The sequence below is a fragment of the Hyla sarda genome, chromosome 3 (genome assembly GCF_029499605.1).
Source record: "Hyla sarda isolate aHylSar1 chromosome 3, aHylSar1.hap1, whole genome shotgun sequence".
Classification (NCBI taxonomy): domain Eukaryota; kingdom Metazoa; phylum Chordata; class Amphibia; order Anura; family Hylidae; genus Hyla; species Hyla sarda.
Window position 1 is genome coordinate 123,068,268 of NC_079191.1, and position 12,461 is coordinate 123,080,728.

The 12,461-nt window shown below is 37.7% G+C and overlaps 1 protein-coding gene across 2 annotated transcripts in view; it reads right to left on the bottom strand.

Annotated features, from left to right (window-relative positions):
• Positions 1 to 5,586, bottom strand: part of LOC130360626 (cysteinyl leukotriene receptor 2-like) — a 108,516-nt gene extending 102,930 nt beyond the window's left edge. Inside the window, exon 1 of one of the 2 annotated variants that reach the window (XM_056563171.1) lies at positions 5,474 to 5,586. The gene's annotated coding sequence lies outside the window, so the exon portion shown is untranslated. Of the gene's footprint in view, positions 1 to 4,968; positions 5,382 to 5,473 lie in introns of those variants that run through there. The other variant, XM_056563170.1, reaches the window with a different exon arrangement.
• Between the last annotated feature and the right edge of the window lie 6,875 nt (positions 5,587 to 12,461).

Here is a 12,461-nt window from a genome sequence, read left to right on the forward strand (position 1 = left end):
ACAGCACCCACGAGAACCATGGGCGTGTATACTCGTCCTGGGGCGAGAACGTGCATCCGGCTTGGACGTGTATACACGTCCATGGTCGTTAAGGTAGAGTAAGCTGTACCGTGTACCAATCTATCTATTACAGGACCATCTATTATCTCATTTGTGCATTAGTGATGAACATTGTTAATAATCGCCACAATTTTCGCATACATACCATTTGACTATTCCATGAATTACATTGTTCTGCATTGCTCACAGGATTTTTTTACCACCTTCATATTGGAACATTACTATCAGCATTATTTTTACTGGAGTTGAGTGGTAGCCTTCTTTTTTCAGCATTTTAAGGTTATATATATATATATATATATATATATATATATATATATATATATATATATATATATATATATTGTCAGGCCCAAGGCCTGATTATTAAAATCCTATATGTGTATTATAAATTATATCTGTGTATAAACTAAGCTCTGGTCTTTGATCTCTAAATATATGAGCTCACCTTTCTGAAGGCAGCTCTGGTGGAAACATGTTTATCTAAGGGTTAATTTGATGACTTGCTTGGACTAGTAGTGTATACCCAGAGGTCTGGTGGCCTTAACCTTTGCACCATCACACTCTCTCTAGCGTCTTAGCTGGACCGATAGGGTGTGATCATGACATATATATATATATATATATATATATATATATATATATATATATCTATATCTGTATATATATATATATATATATATATATATATATATATATATGTGTATATATATATATATATATATATATATATATATATATATATTGCTGCCATCTTTATTATTTACTTATTTCTATATATTTTTTTGTCTTTGCATCATTTGTACATTTACTCTACCATAACCACCCACAAGGGCCCTGTGGGTGGACTGTGTATATGCATTTGACTATTTATTTTTATTTAATACCATAAATCAAATGATTTTTAACTCATCTTTATCATATATTTTTTTAGACCTTGAGCTCCAAATTATTTTCTCGTATTTCTGTTCATCCTATTGTACCTAGGGTATTGGTGCAACATTTGGCTGGCTCCGTCTATCTCAAATATTGGTCTTGATCTGTGAGCTATCCCATTTATTCTTGTTTTTACAAAATAGTACACCATTTAGATGTAGGTATGTGGTATGCACTTATGAGGGCAGAAAAATGTGCTACAGTACCCATAAAAAGTATTTGATTACAACATCAGCCGGTGAGTACTTTTGCATGGCCTTTAACAGTTTCAAGGCCCTTGAGAGTTTAACAGGTACAAAATAGTACACCACTTAGATGTAGGTATGTGATTTGATTGGAATGGGCGAAAGCCAAAATTGAAATTAGAATATTTATATCGCCAGAAGCATGAGGGGGGGGGGGCTTGCTTTGCCCAATCCTTGGGTTTACTTTTTAGCGGCGCAATCCCAGCACCTCCGTAGCTGGGATAAAAGTGACCTTCTGAACCCTATTATGGTCATTATAGTAAGTGCACTTTCAGGCAATAATTTGGTTATGGCCCTAGAAAAGAATGAGTTTAGGAGGAAAATGGCCCCCTGTTTTCCGACCTTTAACTTAATACATAAAGTTTGGTCTAAAGTTAAACAAATTTGAAGGGTTGGAAAAATCAATACATATACCTCGTTATGGGATAACTTATTGCTCCCTGAATTATGTAAATTGAAAAGTTCTGGTATGTGGAGTAGATTGGGGGTAGTATGGGTTAAAGATCTTTTTAAAGGGGACAAGCTGCGGACTTTTGGGGGTTTCCAAGAGGACTTCCATGTTCCCGTTGGAGCATTTCTTCAGTATTTTCAGCTGTCCCATGCGAATGGGGTTCAGCAAAAATACCTTCCTCAGCATGTAGGTAGGAAGTCCGCCCTGGATCTGATTATTAAATCAGAGAAGCAGAAGGGGCATATTTCTAGAATTTATCAGCTGCTAGATGGAAAGCTTTCTGTAAACTTTACACCGGCATTTTCTAAATGGCAAGCTGAGGCTAATGTTACCGGAGAGCAATGGAGGTCTATTCTTGCTAATACCCCAAAACAGGCACTGGGAGAAGTGGCAAGATTAACTCAATTATATATTTTGTATAGTGTTGAGTGGCATAGGCCATATTCAAATTTGCGATATTTCGCGAATATATGGACGAATATTCGTCATATATTTGCTAAATTCGCATATTCGTAATATTCAATATTCAAAAATTTTCGTATGCGAAAATTTTCGTATGCGAAAATTTGCATAAGCGAAAATTTGCATATGCAGAAATTTGCATATGCAAATGTTCGCATATGCGAACATTTGCACGCCAGTCTCACACAGTAGTATTAGAGCCTTCTTTACACCACAAAAGCTGAAAGCAGAGAGGGGTGATCACTGTGATGTGTACTGTGAAAATAAAAAAAAATAAAAAAACAATATTCATCATTACGAATATATAGTGCCGAATAAAATTTGCATTGCGAATATTCGAGAGCAACACTAATTTTGTATAGGTCATATAGAACCCCCGCCCTTCTCTACAAGATTGGTTATGGAAGGTATGCGAACTGCCCGCTGTGCTCACATGATAACAAAGATATTATACATATGTTTTATGAGTGTATATTTATTCAAAGATATTTGGAACAAATAATACACCTTGTTGCGGAGGTGTGGGATCTTGTAATCCCGATGGAATAAAAAATCTGTATATTGGGATATTTGGATAGTTTAATAAAACCAGCCTATACTAAAAATACTATTGGAAGATTGTTATATAATGCAAGGAAATTAATAGCACAATTTTGGAAAGCCTCAGATCCCCCAACCAAAAAACATTTTATTAGGAAAATGGAGAAGTTGGTGGTTTGGGAGAATGCAATTTATATGAAAAGGGGATTGGCAAACAAATTTAGTCTTATTTGGAATACATGGTTAAATAGAGAGTGAGGCTGATTGTGGAGTTGGGGAGGTGGAGGTGAATGTCCCCTCTTTTTTTTCTCCTTTTCACTATTCTATCTTTCTTCTTCTTCATTCTTCTTTTTTTCTGTGTATAGTGCCTGGGTAATTTAGATAATCAGGAATCAATCCTATATAGTGTGTAAAATTTGGAGGATTATGTGTTGGGATGATATCCTGTAAGGTTTTGTTATGCTAATAAAGAAATTTACCAAAAAAACTAAGAACTAAAAAAAAGATGTAGGTATGTGGTATGCACTTATGAGGGCAGAAAAATGTGCTAAAGTATGCTAATAAAAGTATTTGAGTAAAACACCAGCCGGTGAGTACTTTTGCCTGGACTTTCACAGTATCTAGGCCCTTGAGAGTTTAACAGTAACAAAATAGTACACCACTTAGATGTAGGTATGTGGTATGCACCTATGAGGGCAGAAAAATGTGCTACAGTACACTTAAAAAAGTATTTGAGTAGAGCATCAGCCGTTGATTACTTTTGCCTGGCCTTTCACGGTATCTAGGCCCTTGACAGATTAACAGGTACAAAATAGTATACTACTTAGATGTAGGTATGTGGTATGCACTTCTGAGGGCAGAAAAATGTGATACAGTACGCTTAAATAAGTATTTGTGCACAACACCAGCAGTACACAACAGTGCTGCAGAACACAGTCGCTGTGTACTAAACCCAAAATTACACTTTCTCACTCAAAAACTATTTGGAATGGACTGCTGGGTATGTATATACCTTTTACAGACCAGTATAACCAGCAGACCATTTGTTGTGGAACAAGACGCAGTGTTGCGATAAAAACGTATTCCTCCCTACTCTGCTAACATTTCTCCAGCTGAGCTGGCTTGTTCAAACGTATGACGCAAAACACAGCTCTCTGCCCCTCTCTTTAATACAATGCTGTAGACAGTGACTGGGCCATTAATCGCTGCAGTAAAAAAAAAAATTCTGTTAAAAGCGCACTACTCTCTGTCCAACAAAACGCTGACGTGACTAGGAAGTGAAACACGGCTGGAAAAAGCTTTTCTGTGTAACACACAGCGCTGTCTGTCCTATCTTTTTGCAGTGAAAGAATGAAGTGACTAGCCGGAATATGGCTGCCAATTATATAGGGCTGTGACATCACATGGGTGACTGGCTGCTGATAGGCTGCATCCTGCATGTAATTCAGGGTCATCCAGCCTACGCGCCTTCCCGAATTCTCAGGATTCCTTGCCCCATGTCCTCACATGTGGATCTGCCATTTTAGATGCCCTGGAGCCTGGACAGCACTAAATGGAGTTTAATGAAGCGATTTGTGCTATAGCATTCGCTGCGAATTGAATTTTCCCTGAAATTTGTAACGAATATGGAGTCGTCAGATTCGATTAGCTCATCTCTAGTAGTAATACAAGGTCATTTTTTTGGGGATATGTGGTCACAGTTTTCAAATCTCGGCATGTCTTATCGTTGCTGGATTTTCCAGCAAATTTTTCATTTGTAATGCTAAAGTAATACATGCAGATTTCTTAATAAATCAGCAGCAGATTATGCATGATGTTATCTTAGGACACATACAGTTGCTTGTTTGGCTGCTATGCAGATGCATATAGATTTGAATTTATGGCTTCAAGAGCATTCAGTTGTAAGTGACACAATTTATTTAAAAAAAAATCTGGCATGAAAAGATCTATATAACTCCAAATGAACCCAGGCAAATGGACCCATACATACAGCTTGGAAGCTCATTTTCAAAAGCTCATATAATTCCAGTGTGATTCATTGGCTTTACATATAAAAGCGTTATATACACAGTAAATAAAATTTATATGCAAAAAAAATATTGTTTTGTTATTTTGAACTAATAAAGTCTTAATTAATCAAAAGGATATATGCAATAAATAGGTAACAAATTTATAACACAGTATATAAAGAAGTCATATTATTACTTGGAATATATATTTATATATCCCAGTAGACTATACAGTTGTTGCACAGAGAGTAAAAAGGTTACTTACTTGTTTGATGTGCCCTCTTGTGGAAAACATCAAATGCTTCTTTTAGAAATTGTTGTAAAGGAAACCTATATAGTTATGTAGTTTAGTATGATTAAAAAGAAGTCTTTTCATCGAGTAAAAGCAAGTGGTGGGAAAGGATGTGGATGAGGGGGGAGGGGGAGTATGGGAAAAATGTAAAACTTAATTTCTCTGGATTGATTTAGTGGAAGATAAACCAACACATAAACCGAACTGCACTAAAAAGGAAAGAAACCCCCTCCTGCTGCGAGTGAACACACAAAACAAGAATACTCCTAATATTGTTTTGTTCTAAGAAATCTAAACGTCTAACCTTCAAAATCCCGAAATGTTTAGAATTATCGTATGAAGGTTAAAAAAGGAGATTATTTTAAGCAAAGAAATAAATGCATGCAAGTTAGCATGGTAAGACTCACAAGAATAAAAAAACAGAGAAAATGAGGAAGTTTTCTGTGTTCTATTTCTCTTATAGTGTGTGTTTACTTACTCAATTTCTCTTTCCTGCAGTTAGAAGAGATGCACAAATATATCAGGGTTAACTCTTCTACCCGTTGTCACTGACAAGTGCCAAAATACAAAAATAGATCCTACAAATGTCCCAACCTTCCTCCGCCCCTTGTGCATTTTCAAGAACAAATGAAACATAACAGCAACAAAAAGATTATTTACTGAGTGGGTAAACTTTTTCTGTACAGACAAATTGTTGAGTAGGTCGTATAACATCTGAAGACCATATAGAAAAATGGCTACTTCTTCTGAAGAGAACAGACCCTTGGCCCAATAATATTTGGCAACAGTCTTGCCTTTGGTCACATATAGTTTATGCAGCCTTCTGTGATCAGTCAAGTTCAGAGAAGAATGTTAGCAAGAGTATCTTGACTTGCCATATAGATAGAAAAAAGTGAGTTTGGCACTGCTGCGTAAAGAGACCAAGGAGGTAGTGTAAACTGTAGTCTATCACCTGGAAACACAGTCCGGGCTTGTTCACAGTGCTCAATCCCCAAGAAGAATAGCAAATGGACACTCTTGAGAAGAATAAACGAGGAGGCACATGTGATTCAGCCAGTCTTTTATTTTGGCATGGTCACGTACAACAACACAGGCCTGCGTTGTTATCCGTGACCATACCGGAATAAAAGACTGGCTGAATCACAATTGCCTCCTTGTTTATTCTTCTCAAGAGTATCTCGACTTGCATTCTCAAATGTTGGAGTAACTGACAGTGTTCTTGTAAAGGCTTGAATCACTCTTCCCATACAGACTATGAGAAATTCCTAGGTAGTAAATACTCAAAGAGAATCTGTCAGCTGAAATTCAGATATTCAGATGACACTGTTAGATACTTTGTTAGGTCATGGGCACACATGGTATTATTCATATACAACTGGTACAGTACGGGCAGGTACAGTGGTAATAATGGGAGATTTTAACTATCCAGATATAGATTGGGGCCGGGGGCTTGCTAAAACTACAAAGGGGAGAAAATTCCTAAATTTATTGCAGGATAATTTTATGGGCCAGTTTGTGGAGGACCCAACAAGAAGTGATGCCTTGTTGGATCTGATCATTTCCAACAACGCAGAGCTGATTGGTAATGTAACTGTGCGGGAAAACCTTGGTAATAGCGACCACAATATAGTTACTTTTGACTTAAAATGTAGAGAACAAAGACAGACTGGGAAAGCAAAAACATATAACTTTAAAAAGGCATATTTCCCTGGGCTGAGAGCTGCACTACAGGACATAGACTGGGGGGAGGTGTTCTCAAATACTGATACAGAAGGTAAATGGGACATCTTTAAATCAACTCTAAATAACTATACAGCTAAATATATACCAAAGGGGAACAAATATAAACGATTAAAACTAAATCCTACATGGCTGACAAATGAGGTTAAAAGAGCAATAAACAACAAAAAAATAGCCTTCAAACAATTCAAATCTGATGGGTCAGCTATAACATTTAAACAGTACAAGGAGCTTAATAAAATCTGTAAAAATGTAATAAAAACAGCAAAAATTCAAAATGAGAGACAGGTGGCCAAAGAAAGCAAAACTAATCCTAAACATTTTTTTTAGATATATAAATACAAAAAAACCAAGGACAGAGCATGTAGGACCCCTTCATAATGATAATGGGGAGGTTGTCACGGGCGATCAAGAGAAGGCAGAGCTACTGAATGGGTTCTTTAGTTCTGTATATACTATGGAAGAAGGAGCTGACATTGGCCAGGTCAGTGCTGGTAACACATCATATAATGTATTGAACTGGCTTAATGTAGAGATGGTACAAGGTAAGTTAAGTAAAGTAAATGTAAGCAAATCTCCAGGGCCGGATGGACTACACTCAAGAGTTCTTAGAGAGGTAAGTTCAGTAATATCTGTACCCCTGTTCATGATATTTAGAGATTCTCTGGTGTCTGGTATTGTGCCAAGGGACTGGCGCAAGGCGAATGTGGTACCAATCTTCAAAAACGGCTCTAGGTCTTCGCCAGGCAATTATAGACCGGTAAGTCTAACGTGCATTGTGGGTAAATTGTTTGAAGGACTTATAAGGGATTACATACAGGAATACATAGGGGATAATAGTATTATAAGTGATAGCCAGCATGGGTTTACTAAGGATAGAAGTTGTCAAACCAATCTAATTTGCTTTTATGAAGAGGTGAGTAGAAGCCTTGACAGAGGAATGGCTGTGGATATAGTGTTTCTGGATTTTGCCAAAGCGTTTGATACTGTCCCTCACAGACGTCTCACAGGTAAGTTAAGGTCCTTGGGCTTGGAAACTTTAGTTTGTAACTGGATTGAACACTGGCTCATGGATCGTACCCAGAGAGTGGTGGTCAATGATTCGTACTCTGATTGGTCCCCGGTTATTAGTGGTGTACCCCAAGGTTCTGTACTGGGACCGCTGTTGTTTAATTTATTTATCAATGATATAGAGGATGGTATTAACAGCTCTGTTTCTATCTTTGCAGATGACACCAAGCTTTGTAGCATGGTACAGTCTATAGAGGATGTGCATAAGTTACAAGATGACTTGGATAGACTAAGTGTCTGGGCATCCACTTGGCAAATGAGGTTCAATGTGGATAAATGTAAAGTTATGCATCTGGGTACTAATAACCTGCATGTGTCGTATGTCTTAGGGGGGATTACACTGGCAGAGTCACTGGTAGAGAAGGATCTGGGTGTACTTGTAGATCACAGACTACAGAATAGCATGCAATGTCAGGCTGCTGCTTCCAAACCCGGCAGGATATTGTCATGTATCAAAAGAGGCATGGACTCAAGGGACAGGGACATAATACTCCCCCTTTATAAAGCATTGGTACGGCCTCACCTGGAATATGCTGTTCAGTTTTGGTCGCCTGTTCATAAGAGGGACACTGCGGAGTTGGAAAGGGTGCAGAGACGCGCGACTAAACTAATATGGGGCATGGAACATCTTAGCTATGAGGAGCGATTAAAGGAGTTACAATTGTTTAGTCTTGAGAAGAGACGTTTAAGGGGGATATGATAAACGTATATAAGTATATAAATGGCCCATACAAAAAATATGGAGAAAAACTGTTCCAGGTTAAACCCCCCCAAAGGACGAGGGGGCACTCCCTCCGTCTGGAGAAGAAAAGGTTTATTCTAAAGGGGCGACACGCCTTCTTTACCGTGAGGACTGTGAATTTATGGAACGGTCTACCTCAGGAACTGGTCACAGCAGGAAAAATTAACAGCTTTAAAACAGGGTTAGATACATTCCTGGAACAAAATAACATTAATGCTTATGCAGAAATATAAAACTACATCCCTTTCCCTTATCCCCTTACACCCTTTCCTTTAATTCCCTGGTTGGACTTGATGGACGTATGTCTTTTTTCAACCATACTAACTATGTAACTGTCTGTACTTCCATAATTTAGAAAAATGCTTTTAGCCTGCATGATTATGATGTTTTTACTCTGTTGTACTCAGTGATTGAGAGGAGGACCTATGCACTTCACATATGCCCATTCATTTTACATATCTATATATAGGAGTTTTATAGAGAGACCATGGGGAGATGTTGAACATGTGCCCATAGCTACCATTGGATCCTTCAGGGATTACAGACAGGCCTCAAAACTTATTACATGGGAACTCGTTGGGAGACAACCAGACATAGTGCATCCCTCAGAAAAGACAACATTGGATTAGTGCTTTGTCTATCCTAGAATTTCTGGACACCTAACTGGACACCTAACTGTACCTCTAGTTTCTTAAATTACCTTCACCAAGTAAAAAACTGTGTTACCTTTCTGCTATATATATCAGTGTCTGACTTGTTGTCTGTATCATCAATAGGAAGGGCATCCCACATACCAACCAGTGAGGGATATTACCACCTATAACATTACTTGTGAAGCCCCCTTTCACTGTATTAGCCTAAGGAGCATGTGACTACCATGTGAATCCCTTGTGCTGTGTGGCAGAAGTAACAGTAACCCTGATTAGCTATGACAACACAGGTTCCAGCCATACTTTGGATAGGGGATAAGATGTCTAGGGGTGGAGTAACCCTTTAAGACTGTCACAAATATCCCATATGGACAGGGAAGGAGTGCACACTATTCTCGCCCACTCCCCCATCCCTGCCTACTTATGTACCTGCCCTAGGCGACAGGTCCATAACCACAGTGATGGTGCCTTTCTAAATAAGAGAGGGACAGTCAAAAGGTCAAACCTATAAACTCCAAAACTGACAAAAGGTCATGAAAGGCTGGAGGCACACAACTAACAGAAAACAAACCTAAACACGCACACACATAAATACGTAGTCAGAGAGCCGAGTCTAAACCAGGAGAGCACAAAGTACAAAAACGGTAATACCAGAGAGGAGAGTCAGAGAGCAGAGCCAAAGGGTCAAAATGGCAGATAAAACAGATACAGTATCAAAGCTAGCTAGGAGACAAACAGAGCTCTTTAGCAAGCAAAGACTGGGAGTGGACTGCCAGCATTAATAGGTCCAGACCAGGTGTTCACTCAAGGTCAGCTAACCAGTCTCAGCAGACAGGCGTAATCAAAGCAACAAGACCAAACAAAACCCTCTGTTTCCTTACAACAATTTTTTTTTTTTTTTTGTGTGAAATATCTGGGGATTTTACATTTCTTTTTAATGTAACAACTTTAATTAGTTTTTTTTAGATCATTTAAGTTTATCTATCAACCTTGCTTTTTATGCCTGAATCAAGGTTGTAGAAATTGGCATAGTACTTTTAAGCCTATTGAATGGCAAAAATATCTAAGTATAGGCAATTTAGAAAAATATGTAAAAAAAAAAAATATATATATATATATATATATATATATATATATATATATATATATTATTTTTTTTTTTTCTTAATAAAGGAATATTTCAGGCTCAGAAATTAGTAAATGTTGGTAAATATATGAAGGTTAGCTTTTTTTTTTTTTTTTAAGTTATCAAAGGAAATAATTTAAATAAAAATGAATAAGATTAACAAGAATACACTAAGTCTCCAGAGAGTCAGAAACCAGAGACAAATGGGGAATTTTATTTTTATTTTTTATGTTATGTGAATTTACTTCCTCTTTCCTGCAGTCAGGAAAGTAGCACTTACTGCTTGCATGAGGGTTTATTCCTCCACACATTGTCACTTAAGACAAGTGCCAAAATGCAAAGTCATTCAGACCCTATAAGTGGCCCAACCATCCTCCACCAATTGTGTATTTTGTGTATTTTAACCCCTTCCCGCAAATGTATGTATATGTACGTTCCCTGTGGGCTTCCTCTGTATGAAGCGTGCTCAGCAGGTCAGCGCGCATCATACCTGGTGAGTCCCAATTGCTATCAGCAACCAGGACCCACGGCTAAAGCTGGACATCGCCCTTTGACCTGCTGTCCGGCATTACCCCTTTAGAGCCCGCGATCAAAGTTGAATGCGGCGTCTAATAGCGGATAATCCCGTTCCCGGCTAGCTCAGTGGGCTGATCGGGACTGCCGTTGCATCTGGATCAGCTGAAAGGATGGGAGAGGTGGCTTACCTTCCTCACTGCCATCCGATCGGCACTCCAGCCTTGTGTTCAGCTATGCTAGGCTGAAGCAATGGGGCACCTTGATCAGTGTATGCAATCTAAAGATTGCATGGTATAGTCCATTATTGGGACAAAAAAAAAGTGTAAAAAAATATATATATAAAAAATATAAATAAATATACATTAACCCCTTCCCTACTAAAAGTTCAAATGACCCCTTTTTCCCATTTTTCAAATAAAAAAATGTAAAAAGAAAAAAAAATGAAACGTGTGGTATTGCCGCGTGTGTAAATGTCTAAACTATTAAAATATTATGTTAATAAAACCACACGGTTAAAGGCACAAGCATAAAAAAATTCAAAAGTCCTTAAATGCGTATTTTTGGTCACTTCATATACTAGAAAAAAAATGTATAAAACTCCATCAAAAGATGATATCAAAATCAAAATGGTACTGATAAAAACACCAGATCATGTGAAAAAAAACTTTGCCCTCATACATCCCTGTATACGGAAAAATAGAAAATGTATAGGGGTCAGAAATGGACAATTTTAAACATACTGGTGCATGTAGTTATAATTTTTTTAAAGTAGTAAAATTAAATAAAACCTATAAAGATTAGGTATCCTTATAACCATATCGACCTAAAGAATAAAGATAAGGTGTCATTTGTACTAAAAAGTGCACTGCGTAGAATCTGAAGCTCACCAAATTTTCAAAATGGCTTTTATTTTTTCAATTTTGCCCCACAAATATTTTTTCTGATTTTGCTGTAGATTTTGTGGTGAAATCATTGATGTCATTACAAAGTAATATTGGTGGTGCAAAAAACAAGCCCTCATATGGGTCTGTAGGTAGAAAATTAAAAGTGTTATAATTTTTAGAAAGTAAGGAGGAAAAAAAGTGCACAAATGAAAAATGGCCCAAGAGGGAAGGGGTTAAGAACCATAAAATTAATACACATATCAAATATATTATAACAGGGTGGGTAAGACTTTCCTGAGCAGACCGGAAAAAGAAATTGTCAGTGCTCTCCATCATGCCTGGATAGTTGTGTTAACCCATAAAACAGCTAAAACTAGCCCCCTGTCCAGTCCATTATTACCACAGTGTCATGACCGGGTGGACTGGGAGAGCCCTAAACTGTCCCTAGAAACACTCTCCCTGCCTATTTGCCCATTCACCCTAAACAGTGGATCAACAACTTGGAGACATTCCCTTCCTGCGCTAAAGTGCAATGGGCATAAAGGTATACAAATAATACAGTACATAGTCGGGGACCGGTCAGAAACGTAACAAGAAAACAACCAAACAACCAGATAAACCAGGCAGTTTATAAATATAAAACAGGGCAGGGTACAGCGTACTAACATACAGTTCATAAACCAGAATCAAGATAAACGGCAGATATGCATAAATGAACAAGACTAAATATGGAATAA